We start from the raw sequence: 20917 nt of genomic DNA, 5'->3' as shown, positions 1-20917 counted from the left end.
GCCTCAACTACCATGGGCACACTGATGGCAGGGCTGGCCCCTAGCACAGCTGGCTAAATGACCCAGATGCAGCTATTATGGGCATGCTGGTGGGTGGGATTAACCCCTGGTGCAGCTGGCTGAGAGGCCTAGCCGTAACTGTTGCAGGAGTGCTGATGGGCAAGGTTGCTCCCACCTGGGGCAGGAGTCACTGGGAGGAGCTGCCTGCTGGGTATGATGGGGTAGCAATTGCTTTAGAGGGAAAGGGGACACCAAGGCTGTCTGTTGGGTATGGCAGGATAAGAGTTGCTTTGAGGTCCGATCCACGAAAGAATGCTGGGTGGGGGAGCAGTACTAACAGGGTAGATGGAGAGTATCAGAACTGGCTCCCATCAGCTTTGGGCCAGTTAGGCTGAAGAAGGGCAAGAAAAATGATGCCTGCCAGCACTTATTCCTAGAGAAAGTTCCTACAGGTCTCAGCCTCTCTAGCATGTGCTCTAAAATTAGTCAACAAATCTCTTCCACATATAAGCCAGGTACTTTTCAAGGTGCTGCCTCTGTGCTGGGTCTCAGAGAGAGTGATATAGTGTGGGGGCCCTTTAAGCAGAGTCTCCATTTCCTATATCACTCTAACTCTCCTAGAGTTAAGCTGTGGTTATTTTCAAAGCCAGATGTTATTGAGGCTCATTTTCCCAGCACAGGTCTCCTGTGGGGTACCCAATATGGGGCTTGATCCCTTCACTTCCCAGGGAGGACCTCCAGACCTGTGAGATCCCTCTCCCTGTACAGGGGTTTTGTTCCCAGCCACATCTCTGTCCCTCCCTACCTTAGTCAATGGGGCTTTTTCTATATGTCTTCAGCTGTGAAACAGCTCTTCTGTTAGTCTTCAGGTCATTTTCAGAGTAAGTTGCACATTATTTAGTTGTACCTTGGTGTGTCCATTGGAGGAGGTGCACTTAGAATCCTCCTACCCGGGCATCTTCACAAGCTCCTGTTCTAGAAAGCCTAGACTCATTCTTCTTTAAAGTAACTTTGTACTTTGTACTCTTTATAATTCAGTTATGTGAAGATTTTAGATGATACAAAATATTACATCCTAGGCTATATTCATTATTTCCTTTTTATTTACAAAAACAATAGAGGGGTTTTTTAATTTTTTTTAATTTTTATTTATTTTTGAGAGAGAGACAGAGCGTGAGCAGGGCAGGGGGAAGGACAGAGAAATAGGGAGACACAGAATCCAAAGCAGGTTCCAGGCGCTGAGCTGTTAAGTACAGAGCCTGACGTGGGGCTCAAACTCACGAGCCATGAGATCATGACCTGAGCTGAAGTCAGATGCTTAACCAATTGAGCCACCCAGGCGCCCCGCAAAGAATAGAGATTTTAAATTTTGAATCAAACAGTCCAAAAGAAAGAAAGAATATTCTTAAAATGTCAATACTACCCAAAGCAATCTACACATTCAATGCAATACCTATCAAAATTGCACCAGCATTCTTCTCAAAGCTAGAACAAGCAATCCTAAAATTTGTATGGAACCACAAAGGACCCTAAATAGCCAAAGTAATACTGAAGAAGAAAACCAAAGTGGGAGGCCTCATAATCCCAGACTTTAGCCTCTATTACAAAGCTGTAATCATCAAGACAATATGGTATTGGCACAAAAACAGACACACAGACCAATGGGATAGAATAGAGAACCCAGAATTGGACCCACAAATGTATGGCCAACTAATCTTTGACAAAGCAGGAAGGAGTATCCAATGGAAAAAAGACAGTCTCTTTAACAAATGGTGCTGGGAGAACTGGACAGCAACATGCAGAAGAATGAAACTAGATCACTTTCTTACACCATTCACAAAAATAAATTCAAAATGGATGAAGAACCTGAATGTGAGATAGGAAACCATCAAAACCCTAGAGGAGAAAGCAGGAAAAAAACCTCTCTGACCTCAGCCACAGCAATTTCTTACTTGACACATCTCCAAAGGCAAGGGAATGAAAAGCAAAAATGAACTATTGGGACCTCATCAAGACAAAAAGCTTCTGCACTGCAGAATCAACAAAACTAAAAAGCAACTAATGAAATGGGAAAAGACATTTGCAAATGACTGGATAAAGGGCTAGTATCCAAAATCTATAAAGAACTCACCAAACTCCACATCCAAAAAACAAATAATCCAGTGAAGAAATGGGTAGAAGACATGAATAGACACTTTTCTAAAGAAGACATCCAGATGGCCAACAGACACATGAAACATTGCTCAATGTCACTCCTCATTAGGGAAATACAAATCAAAACCACACTCAGATATCACCTCACGCCAGTCAGAGTGGCTAAAATGAACAAATCAGAAGACTACAGATGCTGGTGAGGATGTGGAGAAACAGGAACCCTCTTGCACTCTTGGTGGGAATGCAAACTGGTGCAGCCGCTCTGGAAAGCAGTGTGGAGGTTCTTCAAAAAATTAAAAATGTATCTACCCTATGACCCAGCAATAGCACTGTTAGGACTTTACCCAAAGGATACAGGAGTGCTGATGCATAGGGGCACTTGTACCCCAATGTTTATAGCAGCACTTTCAACAACAGCCAAATTATGGAAAGAACCTAAATGTCCATCAGCTGACAAATGGATAAAGAAGATGTGGTTTATATATACAATGGAATACTACTTGGCAATGAGAAAGCATGAAATCTGACCATTTGTAGCAACGAGGATGGAACTGGAACGTATTATGCTAAGTGAAATAGTCAGGCAGAGAAAGATAGATACCATATGTTTTCACTCATATGTGGATCCTGAGAAACTTAACAGAAGACCAGAGGGGAGGGGAAGCGGAGGGAAAAAGTTACAGAGAGGGAGGGAGGCAAACCATAAGAGACTCTTAAGTACAAAGAACAAACTGAGGGTTGATGCGGGTGGGGGAGAGGGGAAAGTGGGTGATGGGCATTGAGGTAGGCACCTGTTTGGGATGAGCACTGGGTGTTGTATGGAAACCAATTTGACAATAAATTATATTTAATAAAAAAAAACAGTCCAAAAGAAAATATATTGAACCAATAATTAAAAGAGAAGCCCCTGCTTTGACAAACTGGATTACAGTTTCAATAGTTACTACTTGGTCAAGATACACATGACTCCTAACAATTAACTACTGTGACTTAAAAAAATGTTTTTCTTTAAAAAATGCTTTTCTTAGCATTACCACATATTAGGTACAATTGTTATCAAAGTCTGCTCGTTAAATACTAATGTCATTTCCAGAGTCTATGATCAACATTTTTACTACACTGAATACTTTGTAAGATGTTCCTATTTTGGGGTCTGTTTTATTAAGAAAGCTATCTAGTATTGTTTCACTATCATAATCATTCCCCCCCTTATTTGAACTGGCTAACAAAATTTATTATAGTCATAATAGTCAGAAAGTCTAATATAAAGTAGTAAAAGAAACAAAAATATTTTTTAAAAACTTGAATTTTTACCTAAGCATGTGAGTAATGTGTATGAACTCTCTCAAGTAGGGACTCTATTACTAGTTTTGTTTAAGAATGTCACAGGAGTGGGGCGCCTGGGTGGCTCAGTCAGTTGAGCATCCGACTCTCGGTTTACACTAAGGTCAAGATCTCGTGGTTCATGAGTTTGAGCCCCACATCAAATGCTGCCAGCACAGAGCATGCTTGGGATTCTCTCTCTCTCTCTCTCTCTCTCTGCCCCTCTCCTGCTCATAGTCTCTGTCTCTCTTAAAATAAATAAATAAACTTTAAAAGAAATTGTTTTAAGAAGGTCATAGGGGTCACAGGGTTGTACTTAAATTAATAAATGACAATCTGAATAAAAATATAAAGCCTACCAAAAAATAAATTTACCAATAATTTGTTTCTGACTGTGAAAAGATGTTTCTCACTCAATAGCCAATCAAAATAAAGAACACAAAGCTACATAATAATTACTTACTTAGGGAGAGCTATGTTGGTCAGGCACAGACCTGAGTAGAGCAGATTGCTAATCTTATATAGGGTTTAGGAGGAAATCTGGAGTTCAGGGATTGGTGGATTTTTAGAGGTTTAGAAGCAGTGCTACTAAAAGGGCTACCACTGACTAGCTGGCTTGCAAAATCCTGTTCAGTAAGGTAGGTTGTTATTGATTGATCACAGTGACTTAAAAACAACAATTCCAAAGAACTGTCATGTATTCAGTAAGCAGGTTTAAAACTGGTTCAAGTGACTAATTGTTACCATGGCTATACAAGAATCAGTCTTCTAGGAGTTTGGAAACTTCCTTTTACTTTCACAAGGTGAGCACAGGAACCAACATACATACACATATATATATATACATACTGTGTATGCAAGTCACATGGTTTTAAAATCACATTTCAAGGAATTCCAATAAAAATAGAAATATTATCAGTGTTAAGGGGAAACACCATGTATTTGCCTTGAAACCTATTCATTTCGTCAACCAGTCACATGTTATATTGCAGGTTATGGAAATTCAAAGATGAATATGAAAAGCAACAACCAAGTGCTTTACAGCAGTGCTATTCAAGGTGAGCCTGGCAGCACCTGGGTGGCTCAGTCGCTTAAGCACCTGACTCTTGATTTCAGCTCAGGTCATGATCTCACAGTTGTGAGATAGAGCCCCACATTGGGCTCCCATGCTGAGCTGGATGCAGAGCCTGCTTGCAATTCTCGCTCTCTCCATCTTCCTCTCTGCCCCTCCCTGCTCATACTCTCACACATGCTCTTTCTCAAACTAAATAAAAAACTTTTAAAAAACATATGCACAAAAGTAATCTAACCTTTTAAAAAGTTATCTAAAATAAGTCCCCCTTGGGGCGCCTGGGTGGCGCAGTTGGTTAAGCGTCCGACTTCAGCCAGGTCATGATCTCGTGGTCTGTGAGTTCGAGCCCCGCGTCAGGCTCTGGGCTGATGGCTCAGAGCCTGGAGCCTGTTTCCGATTCTGTGTCTCCCTCTCTCTGCCCCTCCCCCGTTCATGCTCTGTCTCTCTCTGTCCCAAAAATAAATAAAAACGTTGAAAAAAAAAATTTTTAAATAAGTCCCCCTTGAAAAAGGATAAGACATGACATAATTCCTACCATTAATGAGCCTGAATTACCCAGATGGGACAAAAACAGATGATAAAAATAATGTAGTAAAGTCAACAGTAAAGAGATGTACTGGATATTAAGGGAGAACACAAACTATCCCAGATGATCAAGGTTCCCCACTGAATGCAAAAGCTCCCATGCATTCAAAGTTCCCACTCCACTCTACCTAATTATAACCAAGTTTCATACATTATGTTTCCTCAATTTCTCTCATATAATGTTGGCCCTTCTTCTCTGGCAACACCACTTTAGTCACAGGCCCCATCATCTCACAGCTATGATGACAACCTCCCAAAGCCTCTTCTCTCACCAGTGCATCCTTCCTACTGCTGCGTTATCATTCCTTAATTCAAATCTGATCATATCAACTCAATGCTTAAAAAATTCCATGAAGGGGAGCCTGGGTGGCTCAGTTAGTTAAATCTATCTTCAGCTCAGGACATGATCTCGTTGTTTGTGGGTTCAAGCCCCATATTGGGCTGTCTGCTATCAGCAGAGCCTGATTCGGATCCTCTGTCCCTGTCTCTGCCCCTCCCCAGCTCACACTCTCTTTCTCAAAAATAAATAAACATTAAAAAAAGAAAAATTCCAGGGGCATCTTGGTGACTCAGTCAGTTGGGCGTTCAACCTCAGCTCAGGTCATGATCTCATGGTTCATGAGTTCGAGCCCTGCGTGGGGCTTTGTGGTGACAGCTCAGAGCCTGGAATCTGCTTTAGATTCTGTGTCCCCCTCTCTCCCTACCCCTCCCCCGCTCACACTCTGTCTCCCCCCCCCCCAAAAAATAAATAAAGATTTTACAAAATGTATTTTTTTAATTCCATGGATACGGGTGCTCAGGTGGCTCAGTCAGTTAAACATCCAACTCTTGATCTCAACTCAGGTCTTGACCTCAGGGTCATGAGTTCAAGCTTTGCACTGCGCTATGTGCTGGACACGAAGAAGGAAGGAAGGAAGGAAGGAAGGAAGGAAGGAAGGAAGGAAGGAAGGAAGGTTCCATGGATAATGTAAAGGTAAATGGAAAGAAAACTGTATGCAAGATGTACAATCTCTATTTTGTAAATATGGACATGTGATAGATTTCCAACTACAAGATAGGTTCCAACTGCAATTGCTGTTTCGGAATCAATTAAGGAATGATTACAAAAATTTCTATTTACTATAGAAAAATCTGTGAAGGAAAATAAGGAAACATAGGTTGAAAGTGGGCCACAGAAATTTATGGCATGGGACATACAAAGCATATTCCCAAAATTTCTTCAAATTTTAAGAATAAAAAAGAAATGACTAAATACTTACTATCATAGCTAGCATGCCTGTTTTAACTGGGTTAAATATTCTTATGGGTCAGGGCACCTGGGTGGCTCAGCTGGTTAAATATCCAACTCTTGATTTCAGCTCAGATCATATCTCACAGTTTGTGGGTTCGAGCCCTGCATCAGGCTCCACACTGACAGTGTGGAGTCTGCCTGAGATTCTCTCTCTCCCTCTCTCTCTGTCCCTTCCCTGCACTCTCTCTCTCAATCTCAAAAATAAATAAATTTTAAAAAGAAATATTCTTATAGGTCATAAACATTTTACAATGCTTTAGAGTCCCTCATATAATGACCATAAGGTACAGTTGTTTTTAGAACTTAAAAAGAGGTAGCATGGGGCACCTGGCTGGCTCAGTCAGAAGAACATGTGATTCCTGATCTCAGGGTTGTGAGTTCCAGCCCCATGTTGGGTAGAGAGATTACTTAAATGAATAAATAAGTTAAAACTTTAAAAAACAAAAAGAAAAAGAGGCAGCATGATATAGCAGAAGTAACAGTGAGTTAATCAGTATAATTGGATTTTAACTAGCTACATTTTGGGTAAGTTACCTAATCTCCCCAAGTCTCAGTTTCTTCATTTATAAAAAGAACAGGATTGGGCAGGTCACAGATCATCAATCTTTTTCCATAAAGGACCAAACGGTCAATATTTTAGGCTTTGTGGCCCATACGGTCTCTTTCATGACCACTCAAGTATGCCATTACAGTATGAAAGCATCAAGAGACAATACATAAGGGAACTAAGTGTGGCTGTGTTCCAATAAAAACTTTATTTACAAAAGTGAGAATAAGCTGAGTTTGGCCTCTAAGACCCTAGTTTTAGGTAATCACTGTTTATTTCTAAACTATGAGAGTACTTTTCTTGTATTTGAAATTCCTTAAGCTCTTGCTTAGATTTTTAGAAAAAATCTGTTAGCAATAGCTAACACAAGGCACATAAACTAATGATTAATAGCAGACCTTATGATCAGTTTGGGATTCTCTGTTAGCTGTTAGCCTTGGGCACATCACTTAAAATCACTCTGGGGGTGCCTGGGTGGCTCAGTGGGTTGAGCATCCGACTTCGGCTCAGGTCATGATCTCGCAGTCTGTGAGTTCAAGCCCTGCGTCAGACTCTGTGCTGACAGCTCAGAGCCTGGAGCCTGCTTCAGATTCTGTGTCCTCCTCTCTCTCTGCCCCTCCCCACTCGTGCTCTGTCTCTCTCTGTCTCAGAAATAAACATTAAAAACAATTTTTTTTAAATAAAATAAAATCATTCTGAACCTCAGCTTTAAGTTTGTTGTGAAGTTTAAATGAAGTAATAATATATAAAATGTTTAACCCTGTATCTAGTTTACAATAGGCATTCAATAAATGAACATTATTGCTTTTATAAATTATGTGATCCCGAGTCCTTAGTCAGGAACACAATACTCCAATCAACATCTTTTCCAACAAATAAAACATGCTTTATAATAATCTACATGCAGATGCATTTTTCATTACAGAAAAAGATAAGGACTGGTTATATTAGCCTAAGTCTTCCTTATTGTTGTTGTTCTTTCAATGACAATAGTCAGCTTTGAGTGCTTACTATCTACTTACTAGCTGTATGGCCTTGGTTTAGTTATATAACTTTTCATTAGCCTCAGTTTCTTCATCTGTAAAAAGGTGGAAAACAACAGTACCAACTTTACAGGACTGTTATAAGAATTAAATGAGTTAATAAACTGTCTAGCACATAAACTATACAAGTAACTGCTATTATTTGAGCTAGATATGTAACATTTGTTCATTTCAATCCTTGGGACAACCCAAAGAGGTATTATTCCTACCTGACAGTTGTGGATAAAGAAGTTCAGAGAAGCTAAGAAAGCTACCCAAGGTCACAAAGCTATTAAGTGGCAATGCCAAGGACTCAACATAGGCTTGCCTGACACAAAGCCAAAAGTCTTACCACAAGGCCAAAGATGACGTTAACTATATCTTTGTATGGTATATATAAATTATAAGAACTAAAATGGGGTATTAATAATTATCTCCGGGGGCGCCTGGGTGGCTCAGTAGGTTAAGCGTCCAACTTTAAGCGTCCAACTTCAGCTCAGGTCATGATCTCACGGTCTGTGAGTTCGAGCCCCGCGTCGGGCTCTGAGCTGATGGCTCAGAGCCTGGAGCCTGCTTCTGATTCTGTGTCTCCCTCTCTCTACCCCTCCCCTGTTCATGCTCAGTCTCTCTCTGTCTCAAAAATAAATAAATGTTAAAAAAAAAATTAATAATTATCTCCCCATACAGGAAATGTTTTTCAATTTTTTAAAGTTCAAAGATAATACACATAAAATCACTGATCTTAAAATGATAGTTTTTCCATAGGTAAAATTTTTACTGAAATGATCCCCCTTTGTTTTAGATCCAATTAATTTAACTCAAACTTTCATTATTAAATAAGCAATCCTCTGCATTAAAATAACTAAAGATGCAGCATAGTGACTTACCTTGTACATGCAAAGTACTATGCAAATGCTAGTATCCACCTCTAATTGATCTTTGAGATTTATCTAAACCTCTCAGATTAATTTTATTAAGAAGCAAACCTGGTGAGTCAAACACAGTTCTGTTACACTACTCTATAAATTCCCAAGAATTGACTTAGAATCTGAACTTCGAAAAGCTTTCCAGTTCATATGAAAATACCAATATCAACAGGAAAAGTAAAAAATATCTCAAGGAAAAAGAGAAAAAGATATTACTCTGCTGCATACATTTGTTATTAAGTTTGTGCTGCAACACTTAACTCACTTCCTACTCTTCAGGCCTTGTGAATGCTACTCGAAACTGATCCAGAAACAAGTTGGCTTCACACGGTAAAGCCTCAGAGCCCAGCAACCTAATACTAAAAAGAAAAATAGGGCAGTTTGATATAGCTTACTTCCAAACTCTATTATAAGAATGAACCCAAACTTAGAACTCTAACCTAACTCTAAAATTCCCCAAATGCAAATAAGATTAATTTTAAATGTTATAAACTAAAATTATAAATTATAATCTAATTTATATAAGCAGGTGGTCAATTTCTTGAAAAATCATACCCAAATTCTTTCCAAACCAGCAACACTGTAAGTCAAAATAACCATCAATTAGGATTTAATAAAACTTTACACTCCGTGCTATACAAGAAGAAATATCACATAACAACAAATATCTAGTTTGGAAAACAAAATACTTAATTTTCTTTAGCATTTGGTGTTCTGTAGAGAAAAGAAAAAATGTTCAAATTTTAAAATAAGGAAACCAAATTATCTTTAAGCATTTCAAAATAAGATTCTAACATGCTGGATTGTATTTGGGTGTCATTCCTTGGGACCTATTCTATTGCCCATCAAGAGTGGAGGGGAGGGGCGCCTAGGCGGCTCAGTCCATTAAGGTTCCAACTTCAGCTTAAATCATGATCTCACGGTTCATGGATTCCAAGCCCTGTGTCTGGCTCTGTGCTGACAGCTCAGAGCCTAGAGCCTGGAGCCTGCTTTGGATTCTGTGTCTCCCTCTCTCTCTGCCTCTCCCCTGCTCGTGCTGTCTCTCTCTCTCTCTTTTTTTTTTTTTAATTTTTTTTTTTTACATTTATTTATTTTTGAGAAACAGAGTGAGACAAAGCGTGAGTGGGGGAGGGGCAGAGAGAGAAGGAGACACGGAATCTGAAGCAGGCTCCAGGCTTTTAGCAAGCAGTCAGCACAGAGCCTGATGCAGGGCTCGATCCCATGAACTGTGAGATCATGACCTGAGCCGAAGCTGGACACTCAACCCACTGAGCCACCCAGGCACCCCCCTCTCTCTCTCTTTCAAAAATAAATAATAAACATTAAGGGAAGAGAGGAATGGGCAGTATCTGCCTAACAACAATGGACCAATCAGTGGTGTCATCTCCATATATAAGCAGCAGCACTATTATTTATTTGAACATAGTATATCATTAATATCAACTACTAGTTCTGGAAGAAAAACAGGCACTCATGGTGCTTCAAAGATTACCTTTCTTAAAAAAAATTTTAAAAACCTAATATTAAAAATAATCTACAAAATGTTTAGCAAACAAGCCTGCCTAGATAACCGATCCTAATAGTTCTTAAAACCTTTGGTTGGCGGGGGAGGGGGGGGGGCATGAACACCTTTTGAACATCTACTGAAAGCTAGGGGTCTTTTCCCCAGAAAGTACAGATACACAGAGTTCACAGACTCTGGGAAGACTATTTATGGACACCCTCATAGATCTAGGTTAAGAACCAGAGAGATGAAGTAGAAATTTTCCCAAGGCATTTTTGACTCTCTTCCATAATTTTATCTCTGACTCATCAAACTAAATCATTCATAACCAGACAATAAACTCTCATGTTCTGCCAAACAAACAAAAAAAAAAGTTTGATGGTATTAAGCCGTATTCACCTGAAAATATGATGAATTGGCAGAATTTTAAAATACAGCATCTAACTAATGATATCAATAAACATTATAGTGTATTATGACAGTTTATAAAATGATTTCACATTATAACAATATTTTATACCCCTTTTACAGCTAAGAAAATAATTATTTTTGTTATTCTATGAAGAATTTCTTCTCATTCATCTCTTTAATTCTTAATATACAAAAACAAATAACTTTGTTGAAAATTTAAACATAAGAAACCAAAAGTTTAAACACCCAATTTTTTTAAAACACAAAAACTAACTGAAATTAATTTTTAGGATGTTCAAAATATCTTGTAATCTTTTTGGGGGGGGGGGATTATTTATTTAGAGAGAGTGTGTGTGTAAGCAGGGGAGGAGCAGAGACATGGGGAGAAAATCCCAAGCAGACTTCTTCAAAGTCAACTCTGAGCCCCATGTTGGGGTCCATCCCACCAAGATCGAGATCAAGAGAGTCCCACGTTTAACCCACAAGCCACCCAGGGGCCCACCCTTGTAATCTTTTTTCAATAACAATACTCATTTCCATTCTCTACAACTCTTAATTAAAAGTTCTCTAAAAAAAAAAAAGTGTTATTTGTCTAAACCCCATAGAATATACAACATCAAGAGTGAATCCTATTTAAACTACAGACTTTGGGTGATAATGATCTGTTAATGTAGATTCATCTTTTCTAACAAAACTACCATTCCCACGTGGCAATTTTGATAGTGAGGGAGGCTGTGCATATGTGGAGCAGGGCAGGAGGCATATGGAGGCAGAAGGTATATGAGAAATCTGTACCTTACTTAATTTTGCTATGAACCTAAAACTGCCCTAAATATAAACTCTGTTTTGAAAAAGGAGTCAGTGGGTGTGTCAAAATTTACCTGGCTTTCTTAACAAATGAGGAAATACTGTTTTGTAAAAATTACCCCGACTGTGAATTAAGTTTCCTGCCAGAATACAGAATGTGCAATTATTACAGAATATATTATCATTAAAAAAACCCCACAGTAATAGTAATCTTATCAAATACTAAAAGAATGTTTTAAATGTTAATACGAAACAGTGCATATGTGAGTACAGTTATCTTAAGATTCCTTTTTATATTTATGTTCCTATTATTTGATATTTTAAAAGGCAATATACAAAGGGACTGAAAGTTGTAGTTCAGGAAGGAAAAGGAAAAGCAGCAGCCAATGAAAAAAGCCACCGCCAAGCAGAGGTCCTCCTGTTCTCCCAAGACCACCCTCTGCCAGAGTCAGGATTCAAGGGAGATGGAGAAAGGGTTTCCTCATAAACTGAGAATAAAGAACAGCAAACGTCAATTATCAACTTACAGAAAACAAAAATAATGAAAAAATGCAACCAGCAGATAAACTACTTTCGTCAACCCAGGTTTTTCGAGACGCTTTCCCGAAAGTATCCTCCCAAGGCGGTAACATTAGCATAGGGTAAAGGGCCAAAAACAGTTATGCTATTAAAACGGATAAAAGGGAATTACTGAGAAAGGTTCAACTTCCTACGTAAAGTCATCGGATTCAACACTGCCAAGTGGGAAAATACGTAAAATGCTTTTCACACCCAGGAGCGCAAACGCTACGACTGTGCAAATCCAGTAAAGGGTAAACCCCGGACTAGAAAACTCCCAACTATGTAGACAAATCGCCCTCCCTGAAGAAATCAGCAAGTTAACTAAGCCCAGAAGTGAGTGGAAGGAAGAAAGAGCTGGTTGTGGAGCAGTAAAACAAACTCCACGGAGCGGCTGCGTGTTCGGAAAGAGGCTTTGGTTACTGGTGTCACACCAGGAGGCACTCTTCCATTAGGATCTATACTCCCGCGGAAGGGACATCTGACGCGAGCAGCAAACCCCCGGTACCAGCAAGTCCCAACGGGCAGCGAGCCCCTCCGGCGAGCCAGTCCCCGGCGGGCTGCGAGTCCCCACGCCGCAGGGCCAGGAGACAGCACACCTGCCGCGCACCCACAGGCCGGCCGCCCTCCCTGGGCCCCGAACCCGGCCGGCCGCCCCGCTACTGTTCATTCCTTGCACGCCACCAAGCACCTGCCTGTCCGTCTCTTCTTCGAAAGACCGAGAGGAGACAGCCAAGGGGCCACCGACGGGGATGACAGAGCCAGAGGCTGAGGATCTCCTCGAGGAAATGCGACCCCGTTCCTCCCGCCAACCAGAGCGACAGAAAACGTGCAGAGGTTTAATGGGCCCCAAGCCCTCTCAGCTGTGGAGTTTTAGTTACTGCTTGGTAGGGCTGGAGTATCCCGGAGCCAGAAGCGAAAGCTCGAGCGGCGTAACGATATTTAGCGTTGGGTTAAAGGAGGGCTCGGCGTGAACCCACAGCACCGCACAAAGGAAGAAAGGAATGAAGGGGGAAGAAGAGCAGTTACCTCGGTCCTCCGCTTGTCCCTCCGCTCGGTTCCTCCCGGCCTCGCTAAAGCAGCAGACGCGCAACCACGCTACCGCAACCCAGCGTCTCTCCGCAGCACCTAGCGGCGCCGCACTAGACCCGCGCGAGCACCCGACGGACGCGCGCCCTCCTGCGCGGCCCCGTAGAGCCCTGGCGGGCGCCGGGCTTCCTCTCGGCTCAGCCCCGAGAACGGCGGCCTCCGGCGCGGCGAGAGAAGCGCGCGCCGAGGCCCGCGCACAGCACTCTGGGAGGTGTGGTTTATGGTTACCTCCGCCGGGTGCCCGCCCCCCACCGCGTCCTCCCCGCCCCCTCTCGCTCAGGAGAGGCTGGAGGCTTTAGGAGACTGTTGATGCGGTGCTGCCGGGGGGCGGGGGAAGGTTGACCAGGGCCTAAGGGACGTCCTCAAAACAGATCGAGACAGGACACCGCATAAATAATTCTGGAGTTATCCATTGCTTACATTTCCATGGCCGTGCAAAATTCAGTTTCTTTTTACATCCACCAACTTCCCTCCTGTGCGTTGGGTATTCCTGGGGTTTAAACCTCTTTTTTAAAAAAGGTGGGGGAGCGGGAGGACTTCCGTTTTTATTCCTATGACAGTTTCTCCACGCTTTCTGCAGAGGATATACACAGCAGCTTGTGTTTATAAATATAGACCCACAGTTTGTAAACTTAAGCAAGCAGTTAACTGACCTAAGCACACGCTGCCAAAAACCATTGAAAGAAAAATGATGTTGAAAGAAACCAATTTTTCCATAAAGTCAATGGAATGTAGAGGTGGGAGATTAAGAGAGAGCAAAGAAAAAAATTTTTAAGTATATTTTCCTAATATGTCTTTTGTTAGACAACCTCAAGCTTTTACAATCCCAGAAATATATTTCAGAATAAATTTAACTCTCGGTACATTTATGAATATTAACACATAGGTTTATATTGACACATAGGTTTGCTAGAAAAAGAGCTTTTTAAAAAAATATCATTTTAGATAAAAACCCAAAAATGACTACTTGAATCTGAAATTTCATTTCCAGAAAAAAAATCACTTTTTTTTACATAACAGAAATTGAAATAAATAATCCTTAAGATTTCAAAATATTTCTCTTCAGAGCATTGTATTTTACAAATTTAATGTCAATGCCCTTAGAAAAATAGAGCAAGACCCGTTTTAAAGTGTACACACACAGAGCTCCAGCTCAGTGAGTTAAGCAAACCACATTTGATGTCATGCCTGAGGCTCTGTGTTGACAGTGTGGAACCTGACTGGGATTCTCTCTGCTCCCTCCCTGCTCACACACAGAGTCTCTCTCTCTCTCTCTCTCTCTCTCTCTCTCTCTCTCTCACGCATACACATGAATAAATAAATAAATGCATAAATACATAAAAAAACAAAGTGTGCACACACACACAATTATAAAATTTGTCTGGAAGCATGATGTAATACAATATATATTTAATAAAACCGGGACATCTGGGTGGGTCAATGGGTTAAGCGTCTCACTTCCACTCAGGTCATAATCTCATGGTTCATGGGTTCCAACCTTGCACTGGGCTCTGTGCTGATAGCTGGGAGCCTAGAGCCTGCTTCGGTTTCTGTGTCTCCCTCTGTCTCTGCCCCTCCACTGCTGGCTCTTGCTCTCTCACTCTCTCTCTCTCTCTCAAAAATAAACATTAAAAAATGTTTTTAATAAATAAATAAAACTGTGTTCTAATAGAATTTTTTTCTGTAATTAGAACTTTTTTTTTTTTAATCGGGTGTACTATGTCTCCTAAAAAAATCTCATAGAGGGGGGCCTGGCTGGCTTAGTTGGTAGAGCATGTGACTCTTGATCGCAGGATCATGAGTTCAAGACCCCTGTTAGACTTAGAGCTTACTTAAAAGAAAAATGAAATAAAAAATGCTTATACAGCAGAGCTGCTTTTTTCTCTGCTGAATATACAAAGCAATATACTACCTATAGTCTCTAACTACATCAAAGAAATATACACAAAATTTCAATACTCATCATTTATTTATTCAAAAATATTTATTGAGCATTTACTATTTGCCAGGCACTGAGCCAGGAAATGGGAAATACACAGTGAACAAAACTAAATAGTCCCTGCACTCCTGGAGACCTAAGATCTAGTGGAGGAAACAGAAAATGAACAGAGAAATAAAAAGGTATGCATAGAGTGACAAGGGGAGTGGGGAACACATAAAGTAGACCAGTCTAGAATTTTTCATTGGGAGAGGAGGATCACACAAAAAACCTGAAAATTAAATTCTCAAATCAAATGTCAATAAACTAGGAGTAGGGGGGGAGAGAGTCGTTCCCTAAAAAATAATATAGCCACAGCAGTGCTCTCAATTATTTTAAAAATATATATATATCTCACAAAACAAGATATACCTTTGAGGGGGTTCAAGACATGCTACCCCAGAATATGGCACGTTAGCATATGGAATAAAGCTAAAGGAATTTGAGAAAAATGGCAGAAGGAGGAAGGTCACTCTGCGCTTCACCCTCTCACCTTTCTTCCCTGAAAGAGTTCATAAAACTACCATGTGAAAGGTGCCTTCCCTGTACCAGGAGGAAAGAAGACATTTTAATCACAAGAAATGGAATTTAGGATGGAGAAAGCTATATGAACGAACCTTGTTAGGGGCGACTGGGTGGCTCAGTCATTAAGTATCTTGGCTTCGGCTCAGATAATGATCTCTGATTTCCTGAATTCAAGGACCCAGGTCAGGCTCCACACTGGTAGCCTGAGCACCACTATGCAGCATCACCTCGCCCGTCCAAGTCCTACAGAGTCGCTGGACTGCACTTTCTTACCATTCCTCCACCCCATCTTATCACCTCTTTCACAGCCAAACTCTACTGTGGTGCTTTAACTTCCCTTAACAACTGTCATTTCCTGACTTCTCCCCCACAACACACTGATGGCTACATTTTCTGGCCTTCACCCTGCAGCCCAGTTTATGCTATTTTAATTTATGACCTTCGTTACCCTTGCCAATAATCAGACATGGGTATCTCTAAACCTTGGCTAACCTTTTTCCATTCTAGTCTCTGAAATATTTGCATTTCCTTAATTTCTCTCTGGGCCTTTGTAATTGCTGTGCCTTCTCCCTCTTTGCCTGGCTAACTTCCACTCATCATCCAATATCAACTTAGATACTATTTTCATTGAGGAAGTCTTCCCTGGTTACAGTCCCCTCTCCTCAATTCTGGGTTAGTTTCTTACATATATGCTCACATTGTAACCTATTTTTGCCCCAAATGTAGCACTTACTGGTGAGAAATTTAATTAGTTATCTACCCCTTTCATTCATCCGAAGGATGCTTAAATAGAAAGTAGGAGCATAGTACTTGATTTATGGTAGCTGTTTAATAAACACTCAGACAATAAATGAATCCATATCAACTTTGTGAAATAAAGGAGAATTGAGTAAATATATTCAGAAAAGGGCCAAATAGTAAATATTTAAGGCTTGCAGACTCTAAGGCCTTGTCTCAACTATTCAACTCTGCTTTCTAAAGGATGATAGTTAATTCCCACTGGTGGCTTCAGAATATCTCTGTAAGACAGAATTTGAGTTAAAAAAAATGAGTGAAAGGAGTGGGGGAAACTCTGGGCTAGAGAACATTACTTGAGGATATATTTACACAGTAGATACATAGTTCTTGTTTACAGTAATAAATTTTTTGGGTAGTCTGGGTCAATGGATGGAGCTAAAACAGAAAGCATCTTTGGTATGGCCATTGCTGGTTCAATTTGTGCGCTATTTTTTTCTTTTGAAAATCACTTGTGTTTGTGAGTTTTTACAATTTATAATTTAACCCACGTTCCCCTCATTTTTAACATTTCACTTTTGCTACTCCATCCTGCCCAAGTCAATTTCCTGTGAACTTGCCTAGACATGTTTGAGCTTTCAGGCTATATATTTGGCTCTCTAGAGCAATCCATGAAGTAAGAGGATGAGAGCAATTTGCCTCCATCCCTACCCCCTCTATAAGTATTGTGACTTCAGTCATCAGAAAAACAAATTTAGAGAAATTCTGTTTTCCAATATCTATGTTTGAAATATGTGCAATACACTCCTGAGCAAAATTGTATCCATATACACGGTAGAAACTGACACAGTGTAACAAATGCAATTGTGTTTCAATTCCAACATGTATTCCAAATGTCTGATCTGTATACAAAGTACTTGTTTCAGGGCACCTGGTGGGCTCAATGGAAGGAACATTTGCCTCTTGATCTTGGGGTCATGAGTTTGAGCCCCACGTTAGGTGTAGAGATAAGTAAAAAAAAAATTAATGAATAAAAACTTTAAAAAAAGGAAAAGTACTCGTTTCATTAAGATTTAGATCTATATTACATTAGGTTTCTGATAACATCTTCATATTAGTTTAATTAAATTAAATGCAGCATGGCAGATACTGCTAGTTGCTTAAAAAATATCTTCCTGGGGCGCCTGGGTGGCCCAGTGGGTTAAGCGTCTGACTTCAGCCAGGTCACGATCTCGCGGTCCGGGAGTTCGAGCCCCGCGTCGGGCTCTGGGCTGATGGCTCGGAGCCTGGAGCCTGTTTCCGATTCTGTGTCTCCCTCTCTCTCTGCCCCTCCCCCGTTCATGCTCTGTCTCTCTCTGTCCCAATAAACGTTGAAAAAAAAAAATATCTTCTTGCCTTCTTTGTTAATAAAAGAACCCCAGTTTCTTGAGGGGTGGCTATGTACCTAGCTAACAAATTATCTTTCAGCCTCTCTGAAAATGTAAGTTCTAAGCATTAGATAAAAGCATTGCATGGAGGTTTGGGGATGGCTGCTTAAAGGGAATTGATTCAGCTGGGAGGATCCTCTCATCTTCTCTCTTCCTGGAAGTAATACCTTCTCGGCCTTTTGGGTAAGATCAAGTGTAGTAATAGCTTGAGTTCTAGCAGCCGTCTTGGACCTAGAGGTTATTTGAGTTATGAATAGGATGACAAATGACAGAGGAGCCTGAGTCCTTGATGACCGTTGAACCACCAAACAGTCTCACTATAGGCCTTGAGGAGTGTGAATTTCCAATTGCAAAAAGAATAATATCTGTATGTGATAAACAAAATGTAGCTGCTTACAAGTTTTGGAACTGCCACAGAGGCCTGCCCAGGCTTGCAGGCTTTCTTTCCTGTTAATTAGCAATTTAAGACTGCTTTTTCAATGGGTCAGTAGAGAAAGATGGTTCAACAGTCAGGAGCCAAGAAGAGATGAGCAGATGAAAACCACTGATGAAAAGCGGTAAGCCAAGATTGAGTAATCAGACAGAGGATGTATAATGGATGTGAATTTACTTCACTAGCCAGTGACCATTTCTCATAGAAACTTTAAGACAATACTTTGAGGCTATCACGTTGCAACCTTTTGTAGATGCTGTAATTCTTTCCCTTCAATAGTTGCTGGCTGTCCTGTAACCATCCTGCACCCATAATATCCTTACACAAGATGGTCCAGAAAGAAGTTCAAATTTCAGATCCTTTCTGTAAGTAATTGTCTTCGGGAGTTTACAAGCCAACATTAAACAAGAGAAATTGTTATAAGTTCATTTATTTTTTAAGGAAGCAGAACCAGAAGTGAAACTTTCAGCCAATTTCCTCAGAGGCAAACTGGATTACTAGTAGAATAGCATGTTGTTCAGCCTAGTTGCAAGGTTTCAGTTGCTAATTTTATCATCAGCTGAAAACTTGTATCATAGAAGACCAGCGGGTAATTGGATATGTGCCTACCTCGTGGAGGTACCCACAAAAAGACTTCCTTTATGCTCCCAGCCGTTGAGTAGAAAACAAATGAGGCCAAAGAGAGCTCAGGATAGAGAATATGAGATGACCTTTGCTGCATGCTCATTGGCAAACAGCCATTTGCATGTCAGTCAAGAATGTTTAAATTTCGGGGCGCCTGGGTGGCGCAGTCGGTTGAGCGTCCGACTTCAGCCAGGTCACGATCTCGCGGTCCGTGGGTTCCAGCCCCGCGTCGGGCTCTGGGCTGATGGCTCAGAGCCTGGAGCCTGTTTCCGATTCTGTGTCTCCCTCTCTCTCTCTGCCCCTCCCCTGTTCATGCTCTGTCTCTCTCTGTCCCAAAAATAAATAAACGTTGAAAAAAAAAAAAAAAAGAATGTTTAAATTTCAATAAAAAAAAAGAATGCTTAAACTTCACTCAGAATATTATCTTCATATTTGTAGTATCATTTTTCTTTAAAGGGGTACCTGGGTGGCTCAGTCGGTTAAGCGTCTGACTCTTGATCTTGGCTCAGATCCCGCATTTTGTGAGTTTGGGCCTCGTGTTGGGCTCTAAGCTGATGGTACTTGGGATTTTCTCTCTCTCTCTCTCTCTCTCAAAATAAGTAAATAAACTTAAAAAATTTCAAAAGAAAATGTCCATCTTACCTGCCTCTACTCTGCAACATGAACCCTTTCATCAGGTTCTGTCAAACATTTCACCCTTCTCTCAACAGAGCCTCCTCCCATCCTTTCAATCAGGCAGCTGACAGAAAACTCACGGTGTATTTGAGGAGCAATTTGAAATTTAATAAAGGTATGAAAAGGTTCTAGATTCTAGGAAAAGCTCCTAGGAACAATGCGGTATTCCTGAGCGAGCAAGAGAGTAGTTGCTAGAAGGTGGAGAGGAGAGAAAGCTGTGTGTACAGGCCCTCCTGACTACAGTAAAGACTTGCTAAAGGAAAGCAGCTAACTTGTAGTGACCCTGAGAGAAGGAAGTTGGGATAGATACCTCCTTGTCCTTCTCTTTCACCTCAAGCACAGCCCCTGCCAAAGGTGGCTGCTGGGAGCCAGAGGACAAGGAAGTCTGTTAATTTTGTCCAAAAGGTCAGATTTTCTGGCACCAATCAGGATAGAGACAACAGGAAGATGTTCAGCATACCTGCTATTACACCTTTGTTGGTGCTGGGCTTATCACCTAGAATGCCATTATTGTCAATTGTAATATAATCCTCTGGTCTGGCCTATGATTCAGTGTATGACCTACTTTTAAGTATGGAAAGGCCTCTCCTCAATATTTTATCTGTATCACTGGCACTGACACTTGACTATATACATCCTTATTATCACTTTAAAGTTTCACATGTGTATACATTCCATTCTATTGTAAGCTCTGTGGACCAGAATTTATGAATTACACTTCTTTTATTTTTTTTAATGTTTATTTTTGAGAGGGGGGAGGGGCAGAGGCCATGGGGGATGGGGTGGGGGGGGAGGTACGGTGGCAGGGGAGACAGAGGATCTGAAGCAGGCTCTGCGCTGACAGCAGTGAGCCCAATGCAGGGCTTGAATTCACAAACTGTGAGATCATGACCTGAGCCGAAGTCAGTCGGATGCTCAACCAACTGAGCCACCCAGGCACCCTGAATTACACTTCCTTTCTAGTTCCACAGCATCTAACAGTGTTCAGCACAGACCACTTAAAACACACTGTAGACTTCTTAATCCTCTCCCTCTTTTTATCATCATCACAACCTACCTACCCCTTCATATTGTACCTTCATATTATTATGTAGGCATTCAGTGGGGAAAAAATCATTCAAAGTCAGTATTGGAAAGCGGGAGATATCCAGATGTTAGGACTTTTACACACTGTGTCAGTAGGGGTTTTCCTGAAGTTGGGCAGGTGGAACCTAGGCTTCCCTGTGCAGAC

At 40.9% G+C, this 20917-nt stretch overlaps 1 protein-coding gene across 4 annotated transcripts in view; it reads right to left on the bottom strand.

The window, feature by feature from the left end:
- The window catches only part of KLHL8 (kelch like family member 8), a 69316-nt gene extending 55957 nt beyond the window's left edge, over positions 1-13359 (bottom strand). For all 4 annotated transcript variants that reach the window (XR_007151719.1, XM_047856957.1, XM_047856958.1 and 1 more), the window contains exon 1: positions 13230-13359. The gene's annotated coding sequence lies outside the window, so the exon portion shown is untranslated. The remainder of the gene's footprint in view (positions 1-13229) is intronic.
- Positions 13360-20917: the final 7558 nt, after the last annotated feature.

This window comes from Prionailurus viverrinus, chromosome B1 (genome assembly GCF_022837055.1).
Source record: "Prionailurus viverrinus isolate Anna chromosome B1, UM_Priviv_1.0, whole genome shotgun sequence".
NCBI lineage: Eukaryota > Metazoa > Chordata > Mammalia > Carnivora > Felidae > Prionailurus > Prionailurus viverrinus.
This window is presented reverse-complemented; position numbering and strand designations above follow the sequence as displayed.